We start from the raw sequence: 19,832 nt of genomic DNA, 5'->3' as shown, positions 1-19,832 counted from the left end.
ATAATGGTTATATTAAAGATGAATGGTTTCTATTAAATGGCTTTTGAAATGTGAAGAAGAATCATTTAAATTGAACTCAAACTGAGTAATATTCAAGTACTGAATGAAAATTGAGAAAAGTTTCTTCCATGCTGCTCTCTCTTCTCCCTTAAAGAGCTCTGTTTCCATAAAGTCTTGGATGGCATTCTGGGGTTTTTGTTAGTCCTTAATCACTGGAAACATTAAAAACCTTTGTGGAGCAGTAAGAAGAACCTGACAGGGCCTCGCTGATTACAGAAAAAAGTGGACAGAGGAACCATCTTTGGCTGTCCACGAGCAAGACGAGTCTTTTGTTTTGTTCTTCTTCATAATACAGTTCTCTCAATGGTGTGATGAGTTAGGAGTGTGTTCAGAGCAGTGCTGCTGGGTTTACATCCACAGGCTTCATTGTTACCACTGGCTCTCTGGGTGTTTTACTGCCTGTTTTAAAAGACGTTTCTCTGGAGTTGTTTAATGATGAACTGGTGTTCAGCAGTTTGTTCAGGTGCTTGACATACTGTGAAATGTGCAGTTTTGTGCTCGAGTGGAGCATGCTGTTTGGATCAGTAGAGGAACTGTGCACCATTGCTGCATACTCCTGAGGATGTCCTTCTTCTCATGGTGTTTATTAAGCAGGTTAAGACCTTTTTAAGACCAAGTAAATTAAATTTGAGGAACAAATGATGAAAAACACAAATATGTTCTGTAAACGTCTGGAGAGAAACACAATGAGTTGTATTAATTTCAGAGTTTGAAAATAAAACTTTCAACAGATATTCATAATTTTTTTATTCATTTTACAAAATGCACTGAACCCCTCTGCTCCCAGACACTAGAATATTTTACTGTACGTTCAGATAATGCTGCAGAAAAGTGCTGTTCTTCCTCTGGATTTCTGTCTTGTTTTCAGTGAAAATGTCTAAAGATTTTTAAATAAAGACACATTTACTGGAGATACACAATGACATGAAATATGAAGTCTTGTTTGAAGTGATTTTGAGATTAAAAAAAGAACTAATATCTACCATCTGGCAAAAAGAGTCAACTTCATTTAATTAACAAATTAATAAAAGGGAAGTTTTGATAACTCATTGACAAATATTTGTTGTTGTTTTAAGTATAAACTTGTTTAATTTTCATTACTGTCTTTTCAAGACTTCCATTTTCCATTTGCATCATAAATAAACATATCTTGATTGAAAGATGTTTGATATTTTGTTTGGAAAACAAGACAAAACACAGAGGAAAGAGATTCATTCACTTTTTGCAGCATCCAACATTTAATGCCATCATTTTATGAATTTAAGACTTTGTGCTCTGATTTAAAACTTCCTTAAGGCATTAATTAGTGTGAGGGTAGATGAAGACATGTTAATACTTTAAAACCTGCAGAAAGTCTTCTGTGTGTGTGTTATTGTGTCAAATATTCACTGTATCTGACTGAGGATCTGCTTGAGTCCCAGGAAAAGATGACAGCAAAGACACACGCAGTGAAGAAACTCTCTACAAGAACAACAAACAGCAAAAACAACACACACACACAAATAATATATATATAACATATATATATATACATACATATACATATATATCTATATATATATAAAGGGCAAAACAACACACACACACACATACACACACACATATAAATCCTGCTACAGACTGATATTCATTTACAATTTCATTTCATAGCTGTACTGTATCAACAGATGACGTGTTAATGAACACAGAAACACAGTCATGTTCAACATGAGGGTGAGTTTATGATGACAGAATTTTCATTTTAAAGTGAACTTTAAAATCCCTTTAATGGTAAATATATACACCATAATATACATACATAATCTGATGCATGTATATATATATATATAGTCTGATGTCTTACTTGAATGGTGTCATCAGTATTGTTGGCACTGTGTCTTAACCAAAGCTGGACAGGTGACTGGCTCACAGCTGTTCTGATGCGGTGCTTGTTCCAGGCATCTTTAAAGAAGACAAGATGCCTCTGCAGTTGAGGCAAAAAACTCCAGTGAAGAGCAAAAATGTCAATCTCAGAATCTGGATTGAGTACTCCCTCTGTCTCCATGTTGTAGAAGATGTGATAGAACATGCTTAAAACATGTTCATACACATCTCTCCAAAGCCTCTCAATTCTGTGGGGGAGAGAGTTAAGATTTGAGACCAAACAAATTATGGGAATCATGTTTAGTCTGGTGTATTATACCATTTAACCTATTCAATATTTACCTCTGGTTGTGTACACTCCTTCCTGTAATATGAGATCTCCTGTTTTCTCCTCTGTGTGCCACCATGTACTCAGCAACTGCAAAATTCTCCACACCTTTGTCAGATCGGACTCTTGATGGGATACCATATTGATTAACAGCAGATATGAAGTTGCTGAGCACACACTCTTAGAACAAATGTGTTGAAAACATCACAACGTGTTATTTTTAACACATGTTCTGAGTGTGCTCAAGGACAACACGTTGAGTTAAATTCAACACACAAAATGTGTTATTAAATGTAACACATTAATGTGCAGCTTAAGTAAACACATTGATGTGCTCTTTTTGTATGTATCTAACACAACAGTGTGTTACTAAGCAATTGTTTAATATGTTAATATAAAAATTCTTAATTTTAAATCAGTATACAATTTGAGTACTTTTATTATGAAATCTCACAAGAAACCATTAGACACTGCTCATATACTGTTTATTTGTTTTCTTTTTCAACATGCATTCAAATGTTTTTACTACAGTATACTGTCTATAAACTTGTGAAATGAGCATTTCAATGCATTCATCATACATTATAAAAACTCACTTTATAAAAAACATTCATCAAATATTATAAAACTCATATATGTTAAGCACAGTCAAATAAAATGTTAAATATGTATGAAACAGTTTCCAACATACAAATTACAACATTTTCTGAACTTTTTCTCAAGTGTACCAACATGTTCTTTTTCATACAGAAAAAAACTTTTAACGAACCTGAAAACTGTATTCAAAGCACATAAGGTGCTCATCTTAACAAAACAATTCATTGTCAAATCTGGTCAAAACACTTTGTGTTCAACAGTTTCAACCACTAACATGTTTAAAACAAAATTTTGTATTTAGGAGTTACATATTGCTGATCACAAAATGATACAATATCTAAAGGTCTGTAATCTATTAAGTCACCAGGCAGCTTTGCCATGTCAAAATCTTTGGTTCTGATGACATTGAAGGAAAAAAGGTGTTCATCAAAATATTTAACTCTTAAAACTCTCAAGAACATAAGTGCACATTCTCTTTCACTTTGGGGAATAATGTGTATGACTTCACCAAATAATGGTTCTCCCATTTCATCTGCTTTTAAAGTCAGAACGCATCCTGTCCGGTATGTTGTTCCCAAAAAACTGATATTATTAGTCACATGAATTGAACTGGTATAAGTGAGAGTCTCAAAATGAGAGTCTGTCTTAAGCTTGTCAAGCAATTTGGCACCCTTATACAAAGATGCAATCACAACTGGGAAAGCATTTGGCACAGTCATTTCAAAATTGAGTGGTGAGCTCAATTTCCAGTGGTACATTTGCTGAATCTGATGTTTATGAGCCAGCGTTTTTGAAATATTTCGAAAGTTGCATACTACTTGGGCCTGTCGCTTAAGAGGGTGATGTTTGGCTTCAAACCTCATGCACCACAACTTGGAAAGAGGTCCAAATAAAGTCATAATACTCGGGTAATGTGTCATGTAATGATGTTTAGGAATTAGATTCCTATCAGGATAAAGAGACTTGAATTGTGTATGGTGATCTATTATTAGTTGTTTAAGATAAGCAGCAAGCCCTTTTGACACAACAGGTGCAAAAAATTATGTCACATATTTCCCGCAACAACAGAAAAGATGCCAATGTGGGCTCTTTGGATCAATTAAATCACCTAACAGAAAAGGCAAGACCAGTAGTAAACACCACATCTGTGATGCAGTCTGCTTAATTGCATTTTCAGATGTCCTCAGATCGACAATTACACTAGGTTTATTTTTTTGATTTCCATAGCCATAGTCAAACGCTCCTATTCTTTCATTTAATAGATCCAGAGAAAAAAATTTCTCCTCATAAATGAAATGCCGCAGCATCAATTTGACCTCGAGAGGTGCGACTCCTTCTAGCACATCATGCATAATGTCCACTCCAATATTCTCAGTGACATGAAAATATTGTAGGCTATTTAGGCATGAGTTATGCTTGACACCAGTTGCACTTGCATCATTGAGTTGTACATGGTGTGCATAGTTTTCCCTTGTACGTCTCTCGGTGTTATTTTCATCAAAAATATACTGAGAACTTGATTTGTCAATTAAACAAAATTGACAAAATCTGTTTGCAGAGAAACTTTCCACATAGCCACAGAGAGAGTGACAGGCAAGATTGTCTGCCGTCAACAAACAAAGCGCTCCATAAAGTAATTGATATTTGTCAAGTATTTTGACCTCTATACCATTCTGCTCAATTTCTTTCAAGTCTGTTAAAAGCGGTTCCAGAATTCTTTCAAAACCATAAATGTCTTTATCAACAGAATTAAATAAAAGACATAAATGAATATTGGAAAGTACAGAATTGTTCTCTGAAGGCACATTTCGTAACGCAAAGTAAACGGCCCCCATTTTATGAATCTTTGTTTTAGATCCAAGAGGATTTGTTGTTTCGAAATCATCGAAGTATAACTGAATTTGTAATGCATTGGAATGGTTTCGGTAAAGAGGATGTTTAGAATAATGAGCATCATCACAATAATCATGCATTTTTCCCTGTCCACCACAAGACTGCATATACATATTTTGCATTTTGTCACAGCTAAATAGAAATTTAATTGTGTTAATTATTGAGATGTACTGACATGTGACAGGCACTAACACCTGGCTTTTTTTCCCATTCTTTCTAACACTATCTAATCTGTGACCAAGAAACACTTCTGCTGGCTTCTCAAAGGAAAAATTGTCAGAAAAGTACTTAGTTAGTTTAAATGGTGTATCTATGTCACTAAACATGTTTCTAGTACTCTCAAAATCTTTCATAAGTGTTTGAACTTCAGTACTATCTACCGGAACTTCCAAGTTCTTTAGTAAAGTATTAGTCTTTTCTTGAAAGTGACCTAAGGCACGATCAATGACTTCTTTTGTGCAGGTTATACTTTTTTGAACTTCAGTGTAAGTTACATTAGCAGAGGCATACATGCGGGCAGCAAAAGCAGCAGCACAGTCTGTAATAATGTCAATAAAAGAATACAGTTGCAGAAATGGCTCTAACACAAACATTGACAAACATAAAAATAAAAAAAACCGACTTAACACTGGTACTTTAGACTGTTACATTTATTTATTGAATTAACGGAATTATTTATAAATGTTTTATTAAAATTATTATTTATTTAAATGTATAACTTATTTAAATATAATGTTATTTACTTTAATTTGCAAACAAATACACCTTACATCTGCTAAACAACCACATATACTCACAGTCCATGTTTCTCTACGAGGTCACTGACAGCAGCTTTAACAAGAAACTTTCTTGAAGAAATAGACAGCGTCTTTGTCTCTTCATGTTCTCTCAGGATTGTAGGGGCTTTTTCTTCAAGCAGTGTCCGCAAGCTAGGTGTGGTGCCAGTCTGAGTTGCATCTGTTGGATGACACTAAGAAATGACAAAAACATTTTATTTATTTAAATGTTTACTTTGACCACTAGTAATATAAAGAGTGAAAGACATCATTGGTTTACCTGTAATGGTTGAACACTTCCTTCTGATGAGTCCTGGTTGTTGCTTGCAATATAATATATTTGAAACTTGTCAAGCTCCCGCACTCCTGCATTCAAATCAGTGTCAATGAATTCTTGAAAATCTGTGTCAAATCTCAGTATTCGATCAAGAGATACTCGTTGAGATAGCTCAGTTTTAGCTGAGGCTATCAGTTCTCTGACACTTCCAACTGTGAATAGTTTTCTCCATGTTTCCTTTCCGTCTATGAAGACAGTTGCCAGCACTCAGTGTAAAATTGTTAGATTAACTGTAATTTGTTCCTCGAAATACATCATCTAAATAAAAAGGGGAAAAAATATCCGTATATATACCGCACAATGAGAAAACAAATAACAGTGTATAACAGTAAAAATGTACATTTTAAATAGTCAGTGACTAAGTTAGTCAGGTAGCACTAAATGGAGCACAAGGTCGATTACGTTACGTTCACGTTGTTGAAAAAGAAACATTCCATAGTAATTGTAAAAGGACGGTAACGTTAATGGGTTCATGTTCAAAGTGCAATACATATTTAAGTCTTTCGCTTAATATTTATTATTGACCATTCTGCCAACACAGCTTTACAAAAACCGCGCCAAATGCACAAACATTCGGGCCTCTCCGACATTTAGTTAACAGGCCACCCGTGTATTTGGGGTACGAAGCATGGAGACAACATAATCGATTCCACCATGAAGCACCAATCTCCATCTACAGAATACACAAGAATATTGGAAAAACAAGTTCAGTATCAAAAAGCTGCAGGTTCTTAACTACAACAATGCACATTGCCCAAACATCAGATTTGAAATATGTGGACATGTAATGTTCACATCACCTGAAATTGCCAATTACAGTTAATACTAGCCATTATATTTAAAATCTGTGTGACAGTAGATCAATATGATTAATTAAACAGACATTCTCCATAATTTAATGGAGCCATCAAAACAATTTTCATGCATATGAGCAGTGCGTCGCATCAAAAGCAAAAGAAACCATTATAAATCAATGATACTGGGTCTTGGTCTTCCATGTAGACTAAAAAAGGTTACTAGGACTTGTTTGTCCCATCATACAAATATATCTTGCAAAAATATGAGGCAAGTAATGTGTGCCTCAGGGAAGATAGATTTTAGTCACATTACAACAATTTTTACAATTTTTTTTTGTTTATGAAGTCTGCAGTAATACTCAGTTTAGTTTTTCAGTGCCTGCTAATGGATATGATGTGTTTGTGATACAGTAATTTATTTTACAGTCTTTCAAAAACTGAACTTTGTACCCCTAAAAATTCTATGTAGAATGAGAAATAAAATGTTGTTGTACACCCCTTCTATAGAAAAAGTGAATGAAAAAAAATCCTTATTAAACCGAATGATGTTATTAACTATAGAGAGTAAACACCATTGCTTACATTCTGATTCTTACAGTTTTCATTGTAACACAAGTACCTGATGAGTTTCATCAGTTAAATCAACTTAGTAAAGATATTTCAAGTAGACCTGTAACGCAAGTTAAATTCAGCATCCTTTATATTGTATAGAAAAGCATTAAAGTTAAATGTACATGTAATTGTAAAAATATCATCTCAACAGCAAATACTAAATGACAAAATAGCCAGCTGAAAAGAACATGTATTTTTCAACACCAAATACTGATACTATTCTCTTAAATGTGAATGATAAAAATATTAAGCTCAGCGTGCTGGACTTGCTTTGAACATGCAGACCTCTTGCTTGAAGATGAGCATGAATTATTCTGTACCCTGAGTTTGGACACATTCTCTGTGTTTCCTCAATGCTGCGGTCAAGTTCTGCATCACTTCTAGTTGAACACAGATCAGAAACCCTAGATGAAATGATAGAAGATAGTAGCCTTCTGTGAACCTGTAACCCCTGTGGTGTAACCATATCAGGAGAAAATATTGAAAGAGGATGTTCAGAATGAAGGACGCCTTTGATTTTGCCTGATTATTAAAACAAATTAATAAAATGTTCAGTTATATTGAACAAAAGTAGTGAAAAAAGCTATGAGCATGAATTATTCTGTACCCTGAGTTTGGATACATTCTCTGTGTTTTTTGGGAGACAGTCCTGGTTGTCTGTTGGTCCAGCTCAACCACTTAAACCAGTCTGGACCATTACATTACAAATAGAGAAAATAATAAATATGTTTACATGAAAAGAAAAAAAAACTTTGCTGAATTGTCGATGTTAACTCATTAACATAGAATTTGCATGCAGGTTGTCTTTGAAAATGAAAACTGTGAAATAAAAGAGGAATTAAAATGACAAGTAAAATGTACATTTAAATTTGAATTGTGCCACTATTACTGCGTGAGCGTTAATGAAGAGCTTTGTAAAAACTGTATTTGTAGTTTCTTTTTCACGTTTGGCTTTTCATTTTAATATTGGCTGTCTTGCCTCGAGACTGTATTGTAAATGAAATGTGAAATCATCAATTGCATTTTATTTTTCAATTTGACAGGGATGTCACCGTGAAAATGAAATCGTTTAATTTCATTCTCAATTTTGTACATATTTTGCATATTTTGCGTACAGTTTTCTGTAATGAAATCGTTTATCTGGTTTTAATTTTCATTTTAATAATTTAATTTATTTATTTAAATTTGGCAGAAAATGCCTTCCATACAAACATACTGGCAAAATGAGGTAAGAAAATCGCTATCTTTATTATTTTTGAAAAATAGTAAACAAACAGATGATTAACACTATTAACAGCAATTATGCAATCAAACTTACAGCAAAATGTGGTAGTTCTGTATGTTGTCTCTGGGTTAGCATCATCTGAGGTCCTCTGAGGGGTTGCATCATCTCTTCTCAGGTGTTCTGGATCCAGACTGGAGCTTGTGTAAATCCTAAACAGAGAAACAAATAGAGACATAATTAGCGTAGCTGCTGTTCAAGCCAAGTAAAATTAATTAATTTAACCCAAGCTAAAGAATAATAATGCGCATTTGATCTGATATAACTGCAGTCCAAAATTATGAGATGCATTATTTGAATGCTTGGCCAAAGAGGTGTGTTTTTAATCTAGATTTAAACAGAGGAAGTGTGTCTGAACCCCGAACATTATCAGGAAGGCTATTCCAGAGTTTGGGAGCCAAATGTGAAAAAGCTCTACCTCCTTTAGTGGACTTTGCTATCCTAGGTACTATCAAAAGTCCAGCGTTTTGTGACCTTAGGGAGCGTGATGGATTGTAGCGTGGTAGAAGACTAGTTAGGTACGCAGGAGCTAAACCATTAAGGGCCTTATGAGTAAGTTAACAAATTTAAATGAATTAATGAAAATAAATGTAAAATTGAATTAGGATTGTTTAAAGCAGTGGTTCTCAAAGTGTCAGGCCCCTCTAACATAGTGATTACGCAGGGAATACTAAATTAAATATTAATGTTAATACATTTTAATTTAATCTTTGAGTAAGGTTTTTTTTTTTACATTTAAGTACAGTACAGTTATGTAACTTTTGTTATAACACATTTTAATTTAAACTTTAAGTTTTCATTCACCTGTATGTAAGCACAGCGCAGTGTTAATGTTCAAACTGTGTGTTTACAATGTTAAAGTGTCTGACAACAATAAATATTCTTATTAGGAATAAAACTGGCTCATGTTTGAACTGCAGAGCTGTAGCTGAATAGTTAGGACTACTACGCTGCTGAAATTTAATGTTGGTCATTATGGTGGAACTTAGAGAGACAAATATTTTCTGAAGTTGTACTTGGTATAAAAAGTTTGAGAACCACTGGTTTAAAGAAATGCTATAAAATGAAACCCTGCTTTTTAAGAACTTCTCAGTAAACCATTTCTTCTTTCCCCTTGTAGAGTCATCATGGATCCAGCTTATTACTGGCACATTGCTAAGAAATTGTTCATCTGCTGCATTGCACTGTCACTTCTGCTAGAGATTCATTGACCTTTTGTGATAGGTTGTGATTTTACTTAGTTTAATAAAAATGTATTTCATTTGATTTTACTTGTATTTCTAGTGTTCTGATTAAAACAGAGTAACGGGGGGTTCTGAAAACAGTGCTTGTGAATAATTTGTTAATATTGTACTAATCTTTCATCTGAATACATTAAATAAGTGTTTAATGAATAGTGTTGTGCACTTTGTTTCCAACCCCACTGTTACTGAACTGTAAAGTGAAAATACATACTAAAAAATGCTGGGTTATTTAATCTACCCAACCGCTGGGTTATGAAATGCTTTACCCATTATGGGTTATTTATATGGAATTTGGGTTATTTTGTGCAACTCATGCGTTGAGTCAAAATCCATCAACCCAGTTTATATCGGTTGACCCAGCACGTGGGTTGTTTGTGCTTCGAACCTCATCATCACATCATCACCAGAGTCCACACACCGAGCGCTCGTCACAGCAGAGAACCTGATTGCTCATCCAGCGAGGCTAATACATAATAAAAGGTATGTGTACACTACATGTCTAATTCACTCTGTCTGTGTTGCATTACCTATTAAAGTAGTATCTTTATATTGTTGAGGCTAGTTGGTTGGTTTGGCTAACGATGTAGCTAACGTTAGCCATTACCATAGAAGCACGGATAGCCTACAGCTTATCCGTTTGGTCTGAATTATATTAATGAATTAATTAAACAAGTTCCTAATGCCCATGGCCACTTAAATGAAGGGTTGATGTGACACCCCCAAAGTATGTGCACATTTTGTGTAAAGGTTTTATACTTTAAGCAAAAGTTTCTTTTTATTCATGTGAAATGTAAGAGATTTGGGACTTGAAAGTAAATCAGTAAAGGTTAGAATAGTCTGTTGTGGTGAGAAACCAGGACTCTTATTTTGAAAACTGAAAGGAGGACTCTTGGTGCGTTCAAGTCATCTCGTATCGATCGTATTTACGAGTTGAATGCACATGAACGCCACCACAATATCGTAAATACCAGTGGGGAGCTCGGGATTTTCTTTAAGCCCCGATCTGTATGAGTTGGGGGCGTGTCAGTGATTAACATCGCGGAATCAATGGATGCAACGTCTGTAGTTGACGGTAAATTTTAATTGAATTTCAATGTTTACTAGTCTATAAACTGTCATTTATCATGATCATAATTAATCTTGTTATAAGCAGCAAGTTAATGAATTACAACTAAAAATCCTAACATTTGTGCACCTTTAGACGAGAAATGGTTTGATTCGCAACATTGCACATGGCTTTAACATTTTTTTTATGTCTCCGTTTAGCATTTTTCTAATAGCAGAGTTATTAAACCTTGCTGTAATTTCTTGCTATTCATTAAAAGAAGGTACAGCGCCATCTTGCTCCGACGAAACTGACTTGAACGCACCTCACGTCGTCAGCACGACTTCCCTCCTCGTACGTATGAAATTCCCAGGAGGACTTGAACGCACCATCTGATATAGGCGCATACAGTCTATGGTGCGCGCCCGCGCCCTTACATCTGCTGAGCAACTGGTGCGACGTGACACGGATTTTTCCTGTTATTTTGCAGGTATTATTGTTACAACAACTTGATAATATGTACACGAGATCTGTAATGCAAATGTATATGTTCATACCGCTGATATTTTGGATAACTTAATGACGTTCGGGGTTGTGAATATGTTGATATGCAGACTGTCCGCCATTTTGTGAACGCTGTAACACGAGGTGATTATGAAATGCGTTTAAATCGATTCAAATAGACTCCAGTTACAGGTTATAGTGTTCATTATGAGTTTACTTCAAATTTGTGTTTGGTTTATTAAGTTATGTATACATATAAAGATCGGGTGCACTTATTTTGCAGAACTGTCTGATCTGTCCAACGCCTTCTGGGGTTGTTCTGTGGGTTTGTGAAATATATAATATATTAATATTTATGTGCCCTGAAGGCTATGCTGTGAGCAGCCACAAATATTCTTGTGCAGCAAAAACAGAGTTTACATGTATGCAATTTGTCATATGAATTGTATAGAGAGAGGGAGGATTGTTTTCTCTATATATTAGTGATGCTAAATAAAATGGCTGGTATCTTCACGTTGTTTTACATTTCTGTGTCTGCATTGCTTTTGCATGGTGACATATGAATAGTTAATACAATAGCAATTGTATTTTTGCTTAAGCTCTTTTTGTGTTTGTTTCAGATCAATGGACAGCTTTGTCATTAACACTGACAGACCTTGTCGAAAGATTTAAAGGTAAGAAATATTTTTCCCATGCACCGCATATCAAGTCTGCACTACTACTCAAGCCCTTTTCAGACATGAATTCTTATGAAATATAATTTCCTCTTTTTTTCAATAGCTTCCATAGGGCACATGTCTTTTGTAGGCTTTCAGTGCGTCATTCTATTTTGTAATAACAAATGATGGAATATGCATGTTTATTACTATATCTTTCATTGAATTACCCATACATTTTTGTTTTGTACTCCTCTGTTGTAAAAAAATGTCTTTGTGTTTTCTTTTTTTGTCTTTCAGAGGAGGGGATTGATGAAGAGAGTTTTCTTTTAGATGAGGCTACCATCAACCAGTTGATCCTAAAACAGGAGGGGATGCTGACTTTGCCCCTGGATGGATTAACACCAGGTAATATATTCTTGTCAGCAGATCTTGTAAATGCAGGGAATGCGATGGAATATGCAGGATGTTTATGCAATTTTATGTGATGAAATTGGAGGTATTGTGAAATCACAGGTATGCTATTTCACATCGTATTGATACCTGTGTCTTCCTACAGATGGTGTTGGGGAACTCGCCCTGAGACAGTTGCCAGCCTTGCTTTCACCTACAACTTAGAAAGTTGGCGGTGGCCGCGGTGTGAAAGTAGTTCGCCACACCATTCAGGAATGCAGCTTGGCCTTCATCGACCATAAGCCTTTAAGTCCTCAAGCACATCTAAAGGGGAAACTTTATTCATTTTATCAACATATCTGAGCTCAAGACTGTGCACGCACACATGCATATCCAGGTTTGTTTTACTATACTTTTGGGGACAGGTATCAAATATAGCCTGACAGTATTAGCTGTTCTACATGCCTACAACTCGTCGGTCACTATCAAAGCATCCTAGAACACCTCATTACTGCCACAGGCTGATTACCTCTGTACCACACCACACTGATGCAGTCATTTGTTCTAAAACATGCACCAACAAAGTATTGAGTGCAGAAATTAACATATTTAGGGAGGTTGACACTTTTGTATTTTAACCCATTTGGACCTGACTCCATGAGGTTGACTCTAAAGAAGTCTTCTAAATCCACAAAGCATTTGCGGCCCACCTATCTGACTGCCTAACCCTGCTGCCTATCACCCAGATAGGATAGTCATTTTCTGAGCATGTTTATTGTAATGTTAGATCATCAATCAATTTATGGCTTTTTAGGTCAATTGAGCTCTGAATCCTTTTTTCAATTGTTTTCTGTAATGTGAGCTATATGCTCTAAGACTTAGTCAAAAAAGGTTTGGAATATTTCGTTATGTGCAATGAAATGTAGACTATTACAGTTCAACTTTTTGAAGTAGAAATGCACTGAATCTTTTCTAAATTGTAAAGCTAACTAGACTTTATCATAATACAATAATTTCTCTAGTGAGGACCAGGAAAATGGTCCTCACAATGACTATATTTTAATTCTACTATAATAGTCGGTAGACATTTGGTCCTTACTCACTGGCACTTTGGCTCTCTTGTATTTTCTTTTTTAGCCTGGAATAAACATGGTGGAGTACCTCCATGAGGCCAAGGCATGCAAGCCTTGCCCCCACATCCTGACACTGGGAAATGATCAGAGTGCATTTCAGGCCTTCGTCATAAAAGCTGGACAGGCCCTGGAACAAGAAACTCTGCTTCAGGCCATTGATGTCTGCTTCAAGGCATTCTTTGTCTTTGACATTGAATAGCCAAAGCAGTGTGAACGTGTGGGAATTCATACAGAATGTGATGTATGAAATCCCAGGAGGGGAGTCTAAAATGGTTGAGTTTATTCAAACTAGAATACTTGCTTGCAAGTAGAGCTAATGGCTCTTAAAAGCAGCATTTAGGAATTTGAATTTGTTCACTATGAGCTGCTGTATGTTTGACTGTTGATTTTTTAGAGTGTTCAATCGAAATTGTTCTTTTGCTCTGAATGTTTTCCAACCTGAGTGAACTGCACCAGTTCCACTGTATTGTCGATATTAATATAATACATTTTTTCAAAGATTTCATTGTTTTGTTCTTGTATTAAGTGTTTATTGCATAATATATGCATAAATCTAGCATGTATTCTGTTCTAGGTTTGTAGTTTCACAGTTTTATATGGGTAGTCTATTGCAATTTATTTTCTTAAATTGTAGTGTAATGTGTTAGACTTAATCTGGCATATGGGTTAATTCTACCATCTTAATATGTAGTTGAATCAACCCAGAATTGTATTTAATTTGACCCAGAATTTGGGTACAATATTTAACTCATCTGTTGGGTTAAAAATGACCAACCCATCTTGCTGGGTCAAATTAACTACCGTTGGTCTGGTGATCCAGCGGTTGGGGTATAAAACAACCCAAGTTGGGTTATTTTTAACCCATCATTTTTCTGTGTGTATTGTGTGATTTATTTTGTATTCAGTTTTCAGTTAAATATATTTCACAATATCAAAGTTGATATTTTATGAGGATTTATTTTTGGTGTTTTTGTTTATACAGAGAGTGGAGGGGACGGCGTCAGAAAGGACCTAGAGCTGGGACTCTTTCGAGGATCACATGAAGCACAACCACACTCTATGCACAAGGCTGTTGGTTTTAACATTTTATAGTCCCTTTTGGTAGAAACCACATTCTGTGTTCCCCACGGTAAAAAAAGACACAGACCGGGTGGGGTACCCGTTAGAAAAGCAAAAATGGCGTCTGGGTTGACACTGTTAAACTATTTCACTCGTATCCTGTAGAGGGAGGAAGTCTGATTTGATACAGATTGATTGATTTGTTATATATTCAGTTAAACAACACTCAGAGTACATCTGTGAGGAAAATACATTCATGGGTTTTAACTTTGAATATTAAAGAATGAAATTCAATTCTAAGTGAAGATTTTAAACACTTTATTGTTTGTTTTGGACACTTAAACTCCTCCTCGTCAGGTGACTCATGAAAGTGAAACTATTGCAGCAGTATGTTTTGTCGTATGAGGAAGTAAACTACATTAAGAGAGAAAAACACAGTGAGTATCACGATTTAACAATCATCTTTGATAGACAAAATCAATCCTGACTGGTTTAAAGTGAAGTACAACAATAAGCAGTGTCAGATATTTATAAAGTAGTTTAAATGACATTAGGAGATAAAACACAGAGTCTGTAAATCGTCAGATTACACTTTTACTTTCATTTTAACACAGTGCTTGTCTGAATTTGTTTTGCTGTTTGTGAATAATCTGATTCTGTGTAAATAATGTCAGGATGAAATAGTTTTTCATGTGTGCAGGTCACTGCTGTGGACTGACTGTTGAGACAGAGGTGGATTTGAGAAAATTAACTGAGATGATTCATAACTGACTCTGTGATCAACATCTGGATCTGCTTTTAGATGAAACCATGGCCTCCAGAATGAATCTCTCTGAAAAACATGACACACAGATAAAGACAGTCAAGAGGTGAGAAAACCTGAAATGTTTCACATTTTTAGACTCTTCTGTTGAGTCCAGGTGAGATATTATGAGTGTCATATATACTGTAGGTGTAGTGTGTTATGGATATTGTCACCAGGTGTCTCTGTTGCTGCTGGATGTTTCTGTGTCTTTATCTATATGTGTGTATTGGTCTGTTTTATTCTATAATATATGAATGAAAAGAGCACATGGGGCAGATTCCTTTTATTCATAGAAAAATAATACTTTAATCTTTTAACTCTCAAGTCACAACAGACTCGTCAAGTGAAAGATGAGACATTAAAGGGAGGTTGAAACGGTGAAGGTGTTTCTGTCAGAGCAGAGTGAGATTTTCAGAAACAGTTTGTACTGCTGTTATATTTCAGTCTGTGGCAGAATGAATCTCCTGAACCCAGCTGTGTGTCCATGAAGAGTGACGCGTCAATGGATCATATAATTAATTTCAGTTCGGGAGACACATCTGCTGATCTGAGGTGTTTTTTTTTTTTTTTTTTTACAGTATAAGAAATATATATGATATTTATGATATTCATTAATTTACTGATGTGTATTAAATACATTACATGTTTACAAAAATATTCAATATTTGTTTAACTACAGTCAAAAACATAAAGGACTGCAATCACATACAGCAAAGAAGAACTTAGACTCCATTTTCAAGGTTGGTTTTGTGTGTGTGTGTGTGTGTGAGTGTATGTGTGTGTGTGTGTGTGTGTGTGTGTGTCAACACAATAACCCTCTGGGTAAAAGTGTTAAAAAATGGATAAATCTGTGAAATCCTCTCTGTAATAATCATATTTACTTTCCTACACACACGTAAGATACGTTGTAGGCCACTATAAAGCAGATCAGTGTCCACTAAAGTAGAGAAGATGAATCCATATGTAACCTGACTGCTGCAAAAAGATGAACATCAATCTAACAAAACAGCCAATCCAGTCAAACTCTCTCTTTTAACCTCAGTATCTGTAGACGCTGATGTTTGAGCATACAGTGGAAGTTATTAGCAGGTCTGATATAATTCAGTGATGTTTATTAGTATTCATGCTTTAACTCTTGTGTATTGATCCTTTGGTTCACCTTCTCTGTGACTGAATGCAGGTTTATTGTTTGAATATTTACTATGATTTCAGGAGCTTGAGCACAAAATCATCTCTGAGTTAAAAAGTTTTAAGAGACTACTGAGTCCAGATTACCCAGAATGCTCTGAAAGAGACCGTTATGATGATGAGGGTCATAGCAGAGTCAGAGAGGGGCTTCTGAAGATCACACTGCTCATCCTGAGGAAGATGAACCAGACAGACCTCGCTGACACACTACAGACCAGTAAGAGCTCTGGATCAGCAGATTATAGCCTGTGTTTTTATTATTAACCTTCTGTCTTCACTCACTAATGTTCCTGAATGTCACGACACAATCTAATATCTAACATATCAAACCTAAAATACATTTCTAACATATTGCTCTGCTAATAACAACAATTATTTCCTTTGCTCAGAACTGATGCCTGTGTATCAACAAAAAAATAAGACTACATGATAAATATCAGAGAATCAGTGAAGGACTGTCCAATCATGGAGACTCAACACGTCTGAATGAGATCTACACAGAGCTCTACATCACAGAGGGAGGCAGTGGAGAGGTCAATAATGAACATGAGGTGAGACAGATTGAGACAGTGTCCAGGAGACCAGAGACACAGGAGACACCAATCAACTGCATGACATATTTTAAACCCTCACCTGGACAAGAGACAAACCCATCAGAAACTGTGCTGACTAAAGGAGTCGCTGGAATTGGAAAACAGTCTCTGTGCAGAAGTTCATTCTGGACTGGACTGAAGGAAAAGCCAATCAGGACGTTCACTTCATATTTCCACTTCCTTTCAGGGAGCTGTACTTGGTACAGAAACATCTCAGTCTTGTGGATCTTCTAAACCACCTTCACACAGAAACCAAAGAATTCAAGTCAGCAGATTATGAGAACTACAAAGTCATGTTCATATTTGATGGTCTGGATGAGTGTCGACTATGTCTAGATTTCAAAAACAATCAGAGCTTGTCTGATGTGACAGAATCAGCTTCAGTGGATGTGCTGCTGACCAACCTCATCAAGGGGAACCTACTTCCTTCTGCTCTCCTCTGGATCACCTCTCGACCAGCAGCAGCCAATCAGATCCCTCCTGAGTGTGTCCACCAGGTCACAGAGGTACGAGGATTCAACGACCCTCAGAAGGAGGAATATTTCAGGAAGAGAATTAATGATCCGAGTCTGGCTGATAGAATCGTCACACACATCCGATCATCAAGAAGTCTGTTCATCATGTGTCACATCCCAGTCTTCTGCTGGATTTCAGCCGCTGTTCTGGAGAGGATGATGGGTAAAGCAGAGAGTGCAGAGATTCCCAAGACTCTCACACAGATGTTCACACACTTCCTGATCTTTCAGACCAAACTGAAGACACAGAAGTATGATGGGAAATATGAAATCGATCCTGATCAGGCTAGAAAGACTATTCTGTCTCTAGGAAAACTGGCTTTTGAACAGCTGGAAAAAAGGAACCTGATCTTCTATGAGGAGGACCTGAAAGAGAGCGGCATTGATGTCAGAGAAGTGTCTGTGTACTCAGGGGTTTGTACCCAGATCTTCAGAGAGGAGTTTGGACTGCAGCTGGGAAGGTGTTTCAGCTTTGTTCATCTGAGTGTTCAGGAGTTTCTTGCTGCTTTATTCAAGCTGCTGTCCTTTTCTGAACAAACACAGGACTGATGAATGAGTTCAGGTCACCAATGAGCAGTTTACTGAAGAGAGAAGTGGACAAGGCCTTACAGAGTGAGAACGGACGCTGGGATCTTTTCCTCCGGTTCCTTCTCGGTCTCTCACTGGAGTCTAATCAGACTCTCTTACAAGGCCTCCTGAGAAAGACAGTAAGCAGCTCTGATATCAATCAGGAAACAGCTGCATACATCAAACAGAAGATCAGGGAGAATCCCTCTCCAGAGAAATCCATCAATCTGTTCCACTGTCTGAATGAACTGAATGATCGTTCACTAGAGCAGGAAGTACAAACATACCTGAGCAGAACAGGTGACCGTCGTCTCTCTGGAGTCTCTCTGTCTGCTGCTCAGTGGTCGGCTCTGGTGTTTGTGCTGTTGAACTCAGAAGAAGATCTGGATGAGTTTAATCTGTGGAAATATGATCGATCAGAAGAATGTCTTCTGAGGCTGCTGCCAGTGATCAAAGCATCTAGAAAGATTGAGTGAGTATTTTACAGTGTCTTTGTTTTATTGACTTTATTTTATACAGTAGGCATGTGTTTCTCTACACTGTTTCTGTATATTTTGAGGTCTTTTTTATTTGACACACTCAGCTAACATCACAGATGGCTCTACTAATGATCTGATGAGTTGAATCAAGTGTGTTTGATAAGAGAGATTCATCCAAACTGTGCAAAGTTGAGGTGCCTTCAGGAACAGGGTTGTGACTCTGATTTTACAAATATTGGATTGGGATCATCATCAATCACTTAAAAGTTGCGTTCAGGTTTGTTGAAATAAATGAAAATAATTCAATTTCAATTTAATAATTAATAAATATAATAATCCAAATCAATTAAATTATTAGACAAAATGTTTCTTAGTAAATCTGAGGAAAAAGTAAAAGATCTTTAGTTAGTGCCACTCGAGGAACAACAGATGCATGTAATCATGTGACAGACATTTATGGTTCTGCCTTTTTACTCATTTTTTTTTTTTCTCCAGAAATTTTTTTTAAAAAAAATATAAATATATTAACATGGATAAGGTTAGCTTCTATAATTTCATGACACTTTGTTTGTACATCAGATATACATGTGCAGAAATCTTCAATTACATTAACTATGTTTAATTTGACAACATTCAGTACTTTCTTGAATTAGCAAACTATTGTCTGGTCAATAAGACTGAGCCTCAAATCATCTGATCAATGTTGCAAAATAAATAAATAAATAAATAAAACAAACTATATAACACTAACAGTTTACACAACTTCCCAGGAGTAAGGACTCATTTTGGCATCAAGTGAGACTCCAGTTGGACATTAATTGTAATCTTGACTAACTTTATTAACAAGTGTTTGTACAGCACGAGTTGATCTTTGGTTGACCAATCAGCAGAAAGATGTGTTTCATGTCCACCTACATGTGGAGATCAAATATTAACCATTTTCTATCGTGAAAAATAAAAGAGAAAAATCAAGGCAAACTCTTTATGTGTGTGTGTGTGTGTGTATATATATATATATATATATATATATATATATATATATATATATATATATATATATATATATATATATATATATATATATATATATATATAAATATAAATAT

The 19,832-nt window shown here is 35.7% G+C and overlaps 1 pseudogene; it reads left to right on the top strand.

Moving 5' to 3' along the window:
* LOC109107685 overlaps positions 1-19,832 on the top strand; it is a 58,316-nt pseudogene that overhangs the window by 27,227 nt on the left and 11,257 nt on the right.

This window comes from Cyprinus carpio, unplaced genomic scaffold, assembly GCF_018340385.1.
Source record: "Cyprinus carpio isolate SPL01 unplaced genomic scaffold, ASM1834038v1 S000006557, whole genome shotgun sequence".
Classification (NCBI taxonomy): domain Eukaryota; kingdom Metazoa; phylum Chordata; class Actinopteri; order Cypriniformes; family Cyprinidae; genus Cyprinus; species Cyprinus carpio.
Note: the sequence above shows the minus strand (reverse complement) of the source record. Positions and strands in the feature narration are given on the sequence as shown.